A 12,838-nucleotide genomic window follows, 5' to 3' on the forward strand; every position below is an offset into this window, starting at 1 on the left:
TACTGAAATGTCACGTTTATGAAATTCAATACTTTCATTTATTCTTGGTTGCATTTCTTGATTCTATCTTGTTCAATTTCTTTGTTTATTTCTGCATCTGAACCACTAAATTTTTCAAAAATTGAAATATAGGGGGCCGGCCTCGTGGCCTAGTGGTTAAGTGCGTGCGCTCCACTGCTGGCAGCCCGGGTTCAGATCCTGGGCGCGCACCGATGCACCGCTTGTCAGGCCATGCTGTGGCGGCGTCCCACATAAAGTGGAGGAAGATGGTCACAGACGTTAGCTCAGGGCCAGTCTTCCTCAGCAAAAAGAGGAGGATTGGCATGGATGTTAGCTCAGGGCTGATCTTCCTCACAAAAAAAGAAAAAAAATTGAAATATATGTGACATATAACATTGTATAAATTTAGGGTGTACAACATGTTCATTTGATACATTTATATGTTATAATATGATTGCCACTGTGGCAATAATTAGCTTCTCTATCACATTACATAATTATCATTTGTTTTTAGCGGCTGAACCACTGGATTTTAATTATTTTCCAGCTTTTAACATCTGGCAGGGCAAAACTCACTAACTTCCTCCCATACTCCACTATTTAGTTTTCTGATTTTTCCTGGTTATTGTTTATATTAAAAAAAATTTTTTTACTACATTTCTAAAAAGAAAAATGTTTGGATTTTTACTCCAATCGTATTAAATTAATTATTACTACATGACATATCCTAAGAGTTCCTCTCCCAGACCAGAGCACATCTCTCCATTTACTTCAGTCTTCTTTTATATCTCTAGAGAATGGGTGAGGCCTTTCTAAGCAAAACAAAACAAGACCCAGAGACTATAATGGAAAAGACTAATGGATTTGATTACATACAAATGAAAATAAAATTCACCAAGGGAAAAAGAATGGCAGAAGTTAAATTAAAAGACAAAATCAAACTGGAAAAATATTTTCCACACACGTCAGAAAAAGAACATGCCACTAATGTAAAGCCAGGGATTACAAATCCATCACCACAATACCAAAACCCAAAAGAAAAACTGGCAAAGAACAGGTGCAGGCAATCCATAGGAAAAGAAGAGACTAAAAACAGCAACAACAACAAAGCCAATAGTGTGCCATTGTTCACCTATAAGCCTGGCAAAGAGTAAATGAATATTTTGCCCTACTATAGCCTGTTGGCAAGATGAGGGGAAAGGGCCTCTCCTACTTTGACAGGAGTGTGCATCTGTGTGTCACCTTTGGAGAGCGATTTAGCAGTTTCTAACAAATGAACAAAGGACAGATTCTTGGACCTTACAATTGCCCCTCTAAGAGTTTATCCCAGAGGCACGCTCCTATGTGTGCAGAAAGGTGTGCAACAAGGGTGTGGTATTATCTGCAAAGGCAAGACAGAAAGAACTTAAACGCCAGTCTCTAGGGGTTTGGTAAAAAGCATTCTCACTCTTCCATAAAATAAAATACAATGCAGTCTTGAAAATGAATGAGTTCGTCTGCAAGTGCTAAAATGTATTGTTACAGTAACGAAAAGCTGGATGCAGAAGAGTGGGAACTGGATGCTCTCATTTGATATGAAAAGCTTATGCAGCATACACAAATGGACACAGGCTTGCATAGGCAGGGGCATTTCTGGATGCACACAAAAACTATTAATGGTGGTTACATCTTGCAAGGGTTTGGGAGTCTGGATCGTGAGGGAGATTTGCTTTTCATTTTTTACCTTTATGTAGTACTTGGATTTTTTTCTAACACATACTTGTCTACTTTTCAATAACTAAATAAAAGAGGATTAGATAAAAACCTAAGAATTAATCTGAGATATGAATCAGCAATGTTTGGCAAACAAATAGTATAGAATATCTCTCTCAGAAATCAATTGTAATTTGCAAAGTAGGCCAAGTTACCAGTTCCCAAGTTTTGTGAAAATTTGAATTTAATCCCATTATGCTTTTAAATTTTGAGAGCAAGTGGCTTGAAACCCAGATGTGAGGGGAACTGTACACCAGGGATCACTTTCAATAAAAAAAAAAAGAGATTTAAGTTGATTAACCTGGGTGAGATTAACCTTTACAGAGAAGATACTACTGACATAGTGGTGGGGAGAGGAAGCAAGGGACAATGACGGGGACAGATTTTGCTGTCACGCGGAAGAAAGTTGCTCGTCTTTTGCTGTCTCTTACTTCAACCTCGTAGGGATATGCATTTTTAAACTTTTCCCCTTTCCTTTTCTGTACCTGAGTATTACTTTTGTTTCAATCCTCTTTGGCATAAGAATTTTAATTATTCCCTTGACCTTTGGTCTGACCAAGGCTAGAGTCAATCTCTTCTTACTGGATCTTTCCAAAATCCTGGCTGTAAGGCTATCTGTGGGAGTCACACAGAAATAGGTTGTAATCTATTAACCGAACGATTGCTCATATATCCTCTGTGAGTTCTGAGAGTGCTGAGAGCTTTTTAGAATAGTCTGGAGATAATACCCTGGCCTTGTCCATGCTCGCTTTTGAAACAAAGCAGATGTGGAGTAATTAGTTGTTGGTTCCATATTTTTGGAAGACATGAGTAATTTTTTTCCTGAAAGAATGCACAAACCAGATGCATTTCACTACAGCAGGGGGAGTGTCTAATAGAGACGTGCATGGAGGTTCATGGGAATGGAGGGGAAGGAGACTGAGAAGGTCTCAAATGATGAGGATACATTCGCTAAGGGGAAAATGGTGACAGGGCAGAATTAGAGAAGGCAGATAGTTAGGAGAGACTGGAAAACAACTCTTAATTTAATAGACCTAACTAGGTTAAAAACACACGTATAAGAAGCTCCTAGGGCCTCTGCACTGTCAGGGGATCTTGATATGAGAGCGATGGGGATGTATGCCCCTCCTCTTTCCCTTGCCACATCCCTCCCTTTGGAGGCACAGAGACCTGGCCTTCAGGTAAAGCTCCTCTACTCACCAGGTGTGTGTCAATATGTAAATCACTCACCCTCTCAGAGCCTCCATTTTCTCATCAGTGAAATGTGAACATTTAGCACCAGCTTCACATCTTGTGCCTGACACATAGTAGTTGCTCAATAAATACAAGTTCTCTTTGTCTCTCATGGGTTCCTTTTGTCTATATACTACTTGTGAGTCAGCTTAGCATTCAAGGCCTTCCATGTTTTGAACCACTCATCTAACTGAACATACGTAACCTAATACCTCTGAATGTTAGACTTTGACTTTAATAATATAAACAACTCATATTACTCTAGCAAGTTGCTCCTTACACAGGCTTCTAGATCCTTCTATCATATATACCCTGTGATGCAGCTGGGCTATGATTACTATGGTACCCAATTGACAGATGCAGAAATGAGGTATAAGTGACGGGCAAGGTCACAATAGTGCTAGGCATAGCCGAGCCTCAACCAATGTCCTCTGAAGCTCTGGCCTAAGTTGGTTACAGTCCCTCGGGCAAGTCATTAAACATCAAAATCATGTGGTTCTTGCTTTTTCAGATATTCTTCCTTTTTGCATATTCATGTTCAGGATTCATCCTAAGACTTTCATATTCCAGGAATTCTTCCAACACCAGCGTGTGGTGTGTGTGTGACCCTGTGTATAATCTGAATGTTCTGGCATTTTTGTAGGAGACCCTTTGGAGGCTCTGGGATGCCTGTATAACAGTTCTTCTCATGCATGGGAAGAAAATGTGGGTCACAGCAGTGACCGTGCTTTTTGTTCTTAAGCAAGGAAGAGTGAGGGGCCGTGTGCCTCCTCGTAGAAGATGGACTTTGCCGACTGCAATGGAGTAAAGGAAAGGGATGTGTCATGTTTGTAGGTGCCCTGGGCGAAGTCTCTTTTTGCCTAGAAATTATTTATACTTCCCTTTATAATGTTTGTGGAAGAATAGAAAGAAAAACCTATTTCCTGCATGAGGTAAGAAATTTTTGATTGGGTGTCTCTATCGAACCAGCCCCAAATGACACAGGAATTGTGCTTGGATGTCACTGTCGACCCATCAGTTCTGTCCTCATAAAAGTAATAAAGGGCATCAGAACCCCTAGCCCCCTTTTGGTATGGTTGCGGCTGGGCCTTGGTAGCAGGCACCCCCACCCGCTATTTGCCCTGTAGAGAAGGCAAGCTGAGCTGGTTCTGGACCACCGAGGGTGACGTCCAGGTGTTCCTTGTTATCAATTTCATAGGAATTAAAGGCACATTAAAGCCCCTTTGTCCTGACATGTCCATCTCCTTGTGAGGAAAAGAATCAAAGTGAGGCCTGGCCCCTAGGGGAGTTTTCCACATTGGGAAGCTCCTGAACCACTGTGAGCTGCCTTCTTGGAGCCAGAAGACCTGGATATCAGCTCTGTTCCTGGCAAAGTGCTCTAACTCCCTGGTGCCAGAGCTGTGTCTGCTGACCGTGACGGTGACACATGGCTGGTAAGAACCTTCCGTCTAGGAATAGGGGGACACGGGCATAGATGGAAGGTGTGTGCCAGCTGGGATGTTAGCAGAATGTCAATCGTCCTGATGCCAGAGTAGGGAAGCTGAGAGCATGTGAGGCTGGGTTGGAGGAGGCCCGTTGCCTTGGGGGCGACATAGTAGGAGAAGTTTCACTGGGAAGAAAGGATTATTGCCCCAGAACTCATAGAAACAAAACTGCCTGTGCTAAATTTTAAGGTAGCACTTATCACAGAGTCTATAACGGATTAAAGTTTCAACACGTGGGACCCTGTGCGTCTAGGGATGATGGAGGTTACCACTCTGATTTGACAGATGAGGAAAGTTAAGCTCAAAGAGCAGGATCAGAAAGCCCAGGCCTCCTGCTCAGGTCACCACAGGGCCACTGGGCAGGGCAACCTCTGGGTCTATAGTCAGTGGCCACAGCCAAGCCCAGGGCTAAGTGGGAATCTCGGGGGTGGGTCAGGTCTGCTTGGGCTCTCCTCTCTGGAGGGGCCACCCCACAGCAGCCATGATTGTGGGGGCCCAGGAAGAGCGTGTGGCCAGAAGCACTGCAGAGAGGTCACTGAGTGAACAGCTCCCTCTGTAGGTGTCCATAAGGATAGGGAGGAGGCTGAGGTAAGGCATTTTGCAAAAGGAAAGTTAAAAACAATTTCACAGAGCTTATATGTAATTTATAGGCAGGGAAAGTGAGTTGGAGAAGTCACCAAAGAGTAGATTAATGGTTCCATTATCAAATATCTTAGGTTTAGGTTTCTGGAAATTAGTGTTCTTCTCTTTAAAAAATGACAGCTGGCCTTTTCTGTAAACACTGCTGCCTCTGGGCGTTCCTTCTGAAGTTGGAGTTATTTGGTGCACTGTGAGCCTATAAACCATATGGAGGGGCTCTGTGGTTCATCACGGAGCTTCCAGAAGCAGTCATTCGTTTTTTTCCATTGGTTGTGACATTCTATAACTAAAGGATTAGTGGACCCTTTAATGTTCTTAGTCTTCCTAAAACCATGAAGGAATTCTTCCCAGAACCTGGAAGATGCCCCACAATGAGCTAGAAGGAAGATTTCTTTTTAGTTTTGATTTCTTTTTCTCACAAAAAGAAAGATGGGTGGCTAGAGTCATGCATCATGTAAATTGGACGCTCTGAGAGTATCTCATCCAGCATGAAGAATGAGAGGGAGGTGGGGACCCCGGCAAGCCAAGAAAGGACCATTTGTTCTTCCTGGGAGCTGCATCACCTTAAACTGCCTTCCATCAACCAACCAGTCCACCCACCAGATATGGTGGCCTGGAGTATAGCTGCTATCGCACCTCAGTTTTTAATGAAATTCTACACTTTGCAGGAGGGAGCCCTGGGTAATACTGGACTAGATTCTTGACCCCAAGAATCTTACCATCTAGGTGAGGAAATGGGTTGAAGACAGATGACATAAGTGGAAAACACAAACCACTTGGTGTTTACCCATGTGCTCTATCCGTGAGTGCAATTTGAGTGGAGAGACAGGTGACATTCCTGTGGTCTAGGGTCACCAGGGACAATTTCTTGGACAAAACTGGGCTTGAATCCAATGTTGAAGATGGTGTTAGTTTCAGCTAGACCAAGAGGAAAAATCACTTCTGTGGACAATGGTGTGTCCCACGGACCCCTTGGGGCCACTTTTGCCCCCACTTTCCAGCCCCTCCACCCCAGGGAACACCAGCACCACCGCCTGTCGCTAGCGACCGATGCCAGCACCAGGAATGCCCCCGAGTCGCCCTGCCAGAGGGGTCTCAAAGCCTGCTGAGTCAGGTCAAGAGATGGAAGTGACACCACTAAGCCAAGATTAGCGAGTCAGACGGCTCACCATGAATCCAGAGTTCTCTGCTGTAAGACGTTGCTGACTTTCTGATAAATCTCAGGATTATCGCTGGCATGCAAGGGGGAATTAATTTTCTCATTTATATTGACTAGGAGTTAGAGTATTCTAAGGTCTTTTGCCACTTCCTTATCCTATCATTTAGAATTTTACAATAAATTTTACATAGTGAAATCACTCAAACTGCTCAGGAGACTTTGCTTTCTCTGAAACCACAAACAGGGTAGAGAAAAGCATAGAGCAAGGAAACCCTTCCTCCAACCCAGAATACCAGAAGATAATTTTTTTTCTGGACAATTTTCTCAGAAAAACAAAGAAAAGCAAGCAAACCAGGGCCTGTGGGTCTGTAATCTGGCAGGAGAGAGAATGGCCGAGGTGTCTGGCATTCTGAGGTTTGTTGATGCTTCGAGTAAAGGTAGGAAGAGAGAGAGAGCTCTGAGAGCAGGCTAGGGTTTCTAAAGACCAGCAATAATAAGACTGAAGCCAGCAGAACTATAGCGGTGGGGTGAGAGGCCAGCCCAGCAGCCCTGCAATAGATAAATGTCACTTCAGCACAGACAGGAGGTCAGGTGCCATGCACATGGACCTCAATAGCTCCTTTAACTCCGAGTCGGCCTGGAGGCATGTAGCTAACCCCCTTGTCCTCCCCGCCCCTGCTGCCATGCACCGCAGATAGAGGTGTGAAGGACCCCAGCTTCTGAGAGGCTGCATCTGGGGAGGACCTGAGCCTGGCCTCAGACAGCGTGGAGAGCGGGACACGGTGGTGGGTGGGGTGGGATTTGGCAACCCACAGCACGGTCTCAGTGAGAAGCAATGTTAGCATTGGACCAGTGCCCTCCTGTGGCAGTTTTAAAATATGGTCCCCAATTCTGTGACATTTCTTCCATCTAGAGGGGGGGTCTTTGAGCCTTCTGCGTAATCTGGGTGGGTTTTGACTGTTTCCACCAATAGAAGATGGCAGAAGGGGAGCTGTGTCACTTTTGAGGCTGGGTCATAAAAGCCTTCCACCTGGTTCTCTTGGAATGCTTCCTCTTGGGACACTCCCTCTGGAGACAAAGCTGTCCTCATGTGAGAAGCCACACGGAGAGCCCACATGTGCAGGTGCTGCAGTTGACAGACCTTGCTGAGCTCAGCCTTGGTCATCTCAGTCCAGACACCAGATGTGTGAGTGGAAAAGCCTCAGCAGGGGCAAGCCCTTCCCACTGGGCCCTGTCTGAGATCCTGAGCCACAGAATCTGAGAGCATAATAAAGTAGTTGTCGTTTTATGTCACTGAGAGTGGGGACATTTGTCACATAGCAATAGATAACCCATATACAATCCAGACATTGTGGTTACTCTGTACCCGGCCATGTACCTTGTCTGCTTACAAATGATGAGCGAGACTCCTGCCATGCTCACTCACAGGTGAATGAAGAGAAAAAGAAAATGCTCTGTGCGTTCTGGGAGGAGATTCTGGGGCACAATGGAAATGAGGCATTACCCTGATAATTAGAGGAAGCCTTATCGATTAGATTAAAAAAGAAAGGAAAATTTTAAGGGGAAAAAACCCCACTTCAGTTATTTTTAGAAAAACACAGGAATCCAAGGATAAAAGGCATAAAAAATAAATCCTATGATTTATCACCCTGGCATTAAAATTAGAAAAAAAATTCTCTACAATACCTGGGCTAATTTTAGCCTTCTCTCTGCCAGAGGACACCTACATGTAAATATGAATATATTTTCACATCTGCACGAGACCGGAAAGTGTTTCCTCTACAAACCCTCCCTGAGGCCTTCACAGTTGACCGATGGATAAGTCAAGGGAAACACCCGTGAGAAGCTGTCGTGTGAAAGAATGAGCTCAGGGAGCCCAGGGCTCAGTGATGCAAGTGAATATAGTGGGAATCTTCTTGGAGTCCCTCTCACTCCCCCCAATCCAAGTTGACCTACTCCCCTTCTACTCCTCAACTGGGGAAGAGAAGAGTAACACAGAAGCGTGACCACATCACTCTGCAGTTAGAACGCCCTCTAGCTCCCTTTCCAGCCCCTGTGTTACTCCCATCCACGCTGTGTTCATCCCAGGTGGATTCTGTGGGGGAGGACTCCCCTCTCTGACCTCCTGTCCTCTCCCCGTGCAGTGCTCATTTCCTCAGGGAAACCTCTCAGTGTGTGCGGCCCATGCCAGACCCCACTCTCCCAGCAGGTGGTTGTGCATCTGAGGCCGTGGCTGTCCCCCTCACCTGCCCCTTAGCATGGGAAGGCAGCACACCCTCATGTCTGCACAGCATCCTACCTTAATATCCAGCCCTCTGCCAGGTAGGCTGTGCGTGTTCAGTCAATGTTTGTTGAAGGAATGGATGTGAGCTTACGCTTCAGTTGAAGTGGTCCACCATGCTTTCTTCTTCCCACTGACCCACAGGTGCCTCCGGGCTGGGCCTGTGTCTCGCTGGTCTTGGTGAGTTCTCTGCACATTATGGACCCCACACGGGGGGTGAGTGTGCGTTGATGTATGGAAGGAGCCAAACTTAGCGCTGGCTGGCAGAGTAGGGATGAGCAGAAGGTCACATCTTGACCTCGTCCTTCAATTAGAGGGCCACCACTTGTAGGAAGTTTTCTCTAATTTCCCAGGCAGGGACAGATCCCTTCTTGCTCCCTTGGGGCTTTGTAAGAAACCTCAGTATAACACCATATCATGTTGCATTTTAATGTTAATATACGTCTTATTTCACCTAAACTGGGAGTATTTTAAGGGATCAGATTTGTGTTTGATCTGTCACGTGAACAACAGCATGAGGTAGCCCGGAGGGATGGATAAACGCTTGTGGAATGAGGGATTAGATAAAGTAGGGCCCAGTCCTACCTGGCTGGAGGCTGCCTTACCATCTCCTGACCCTGCCTGGGCCACCTTTTCAGATGCTTGTTTGAACTCTGGGATTCAGAGCCACGCCCCTTCCCTCCTAGGTATTGCACATAAAGAAACTAATAAAATCTGGGAAAAAGAGAGGAGAAAGCCATCCAGATGAGCATGTGGGGTTGGCAGGTTTCAGGGGACACTGTCTGATGTTCCACCCGCCTTTCAAAGGGAGGGAGCAGGTGTGTCAGCAGAGCCTAAACTTAACCTCCAGAGGAGCCCACCGCTCCACTCCCACCAGCACAGATGTCCCACTGCCTTGTGGCTCCCCATCAGTGTGCATGGAGATAGTGGGGGGCAGATGGCAATGAGGGTGCAGTGGCTTCCCTGGGGAGATAGACATCAGCTGGGACAGCGCTGCTCCATGGTGCAGCCTGCAGGCTAAATCCCGAGGGACACAGGCACATAAAGAGGGTTACTCGCTCTCAGGGGGTTTGCAATTTAGAGGGAATGGTAGACAATGGAAGGATCCCTTGTGTTCTAGAAGGCTGCCAAAATCGTTATGAATACTGTGATGGAGGCAGGGTCAAAGGTCCAGGAGCACAGAAGGGAGGAATCTCTTACCACTGACTAAAGGAGGTGGGGGAGCTTCACGGAGGAGATGGCACACGAGTTGACCTTGGAGGATGATGTGACTTTAAGACCCCAGATGGAAGGAGAGAGAGAGAAGAGACAATGACCTAAGTGATGGCAGAAGAGCCAGGGGCTGCTTGTGTGTTGGGAGCAGGGGGTCATGTGGAGATGGTAGGAGCTGACTCTGGGGCTGTGGCAGATTGTTTACGGCCTTCTCTGCTGGCCTACGGAGTCTGGACTTTCCCTTGTGAGTAAAACAGGAGGAACTGAAGATGTTCTATCTGCTGCCAGCTCTGCCTGCTGCATTGGAGACAGGAGACACCATGATGAATTGATGTGTGAGGGTGATCCTGGGGCAGGACCCTCCAGGAGAGGTGGGCTGCAGAGCGCTGTGGAGCAGAGAGAAGGTTCCCAGCTAACTCCAGGTGTGAGTGACGTGGGGAGCGAGAGGACCATGCCAGGAGGATGCCGTGGTAGGAGCTCACCTCCTCCCCTCGTCAAATGACAGATGGAATTTCCACACTTTCATCTCACTCCAGAAGTCTGAATCTTTCAGGATTAGAACCAATATTTTTGTGTTTTTTTTGCATCTGCCTTTGTGCCTTTTGTACAGATGTGAAAACATCAATTCAACTGGTGCTCCGGAAAGTTTTGTCCAAAGGGAAAGTAAGTCCTAGGACGTGCAAAATGGATGAATTTGGTCTAAAATCACTGGTTGCTGCCCTGAGAGTTCTATAAATGCTATAAGAAGGCAGTTTAGAATAATGATGAAAGCCTGGGCTCTGGAGGGAGGCTGCCTGGGTTCAAACCCCAGCTCTGCCACTTAGCAGCTGTGTAACCTTGGGAAATTACTTAACCTCTCTGTGATTCGGTTCTCTCATCTGTAACAAGTGACATAACAGTTTTGAGCTCCTAGTGTTGTTTCAACGATGAGAACTGGACCCAATTAGCACTACTTTTTACTTTTTACTTTTTACTTTTATTGCTGTTGATGCAGAATTCAAGTGATTTGGTATTGATAAAAGCAGAGAAACAAAACTTAGGGGAGGTTGAGAGGAAAATAATTTATGATAAATCCAGGCAAAAAGCCTGTATATAAAATTATACATGAAAAAAAATGCCTGGCTAGTAAAACCAGAGCCCTGTTTCTGGCAGAAGCATTATTTTCCATTGTAAATACTGTGGTTATTAAGTCCTTGTGTGATTTTTGGCATCTTTTCCTTTTTTTGGAGGATATTTTCAATAGTTTTGTTTCTGTCTGAGTACCCTTCCATGACTTCATAATGCTATTTGGGGGAAGTTATAGGAGCTGAGAGGCCTTAATAGAGAATATTAAATGCATAATCTCAGAGTGTTTTGACAATGTGGTCACTGGGTGTTCTCTCAGAATGCTGTTTCTCGTATGTGTTTGCCACATATACAAGTTGTAACATTTTCTGAGAAATGTGTTATAATTTAGAATGCTATAAGGAAAGAGTCACAGACTTACATTCTCCTACAAATATATTGATATTATAGTCTAGTTTGTATTTTCTCTTGTAATTTTATTTGCTAACTCTGTCTTTCAGGACAAAGAAGTTTTAGCACACAACAAGAATATCTTACATCTTTGGAACTGCTTGGAGTAACAGCGACATAAGCACCGAGCATTATTTCTATGGTTTTATTTGAAAGGCCGTTCTCTAAGATCACTCTGGGTATGCTCTCATCTCATCATGGAAGAACTAAGGTTAACATGTGAGACTGAAAATTCACTTCATTATAAAATTTGCCTATGTTTACTTGCTTTCAATAAAAAACTCAAATTAAACGGATACATGATTCCAGATCTCTAGACAATTGACATGTACGCAAAAGTGAATCTTTGTAACTGAATTAAATTGCTTCACTCAAGTGTGTGGAACTGTGTAGACACACCCTTTGATTCACATCCAACCCATTAGCAATTTGAAAGGGCAACAGAGGCAACGATTCTTCTCAAACAGGCACTATCCTGAAAGTTTTGTTCCAAATGCCGTTGTATATTTATTTTTCATCAATCTGTTCTGGTTCATTTGCTTCAAAAGAAACATTTTAATTTGTTTTAGTTTTCTTTTGATGGCTTTCTACCTGCCAAAAACAATCCTCGAGTACATTTTCCTGTGGTTAGCTTTTCGACATACATAGGAATAGTTTTAAATTATTGGGCAACATGCATCTCATCCTGCCAGCTTAGAGAGAGGCAGCTCAGGGGACAGTGGGGCTTTGAGCCACCCCAGACCTTGCTTGGGATGTAGTCCAGGAGGTTATGGGAAGAAACTTGTTTTGAAGCTGATTTAACATCTCATGGGTTCCCTATTATTATGTAGAGCTTATAAAGAGCTGAGACCCGTGTGGGTCTCAGAGCAGTGCTGTGGTCAAACGAACACAGTCCAGCTACCAAAGATTATTTCAAAATAATTCAAGTTCTTTACTTATATTTCTAAGTATAAGAAGCAGAAGCAGAAGAAGACGAAGACGGACAAGAAGGAGAAGAAGAAGGAGAAGACAACGACGACGATGATGATGAAGAAGAGGACGAGTAGGAAAGAGGAGGAGAAGGAGAAAGAGGGGCCACAGAGCTGGAAACATTGCTTTAAACCCCCTTTAGTTTCTCAGGTTGCCTCAGGTTGGTTAGCAGTTTGAAAGCCTCTCTTTAACCCCATCCCACTCCAGACCCCTCCAACACGTCCTTTGCTTCCTTGAGTCTTTTTTTTTTTTTTTTAAATTTTTTGTTTATTGCAGTAACATTGGTTTATAAGAAATGGATAAATTCTTAGAATCATACAACCTTCCAAAACTGGATCAAGAAGAAGTAGAGAATTTGAATAGACCAATCACCAGTAAGGAGATCGAAACAGTAATCACAAACCTCCCCAAAAATAAAAGTCCAGGACCTTGAGTCTTAATTTATGATTCCAGATTTGAAGTTAATAAAGTCGCAAAAAATCTGCCCGGCAAAAAAGAACCTTCTTGGAGGGGAAGGCAGAGGGAGAGCGTTGCAGAGCAGAGTGGGAAGAGGCGGACTGCTCCTTGACGAGCAGGTGGAGGGAAGCCTGGGAT

General features: G+C 44.7%; 1 long non-coding RNA gene across 1 annotated transcript in view; it reads left to right on the plus strand.

Annotated features, from left to right (window-relative positions):
• The window catches only part of LOC147916766 (uncharacterized), a 40,369-nt gene extending 28,766 nt beyond the window's left edge, over nucleotides 1-11,603 (plus strand). The window contains exon 3 of the long non-coding RNA XR_015552555.1: nucleotides 11,326-11,603. This is a non-coding gene — a long non-coding RNA (uncharacterized LOC147916766). The remainder of the gene's footprint in view (nucleotides 1-11,325) is intronic.
• Nucleotides 11,604-12,838: the final 1,235 nt, after the last annotated feature.

Source organism: Ceratotherium simum, chromosome 6 (assembly GCF_057802395.1).
Source record: "Ceratotherium simum simum isolate JZ-2026a chromosome 6, ASM5780239v1, whole genome shotgun sequence".
NCBI classification, from domain to species: Eukaryota; Metazoa; Chordata; class Mammalia; order Perissodactyla; family Rhinocerotidae; genus Ceratotherium; species Ceratotherium simum.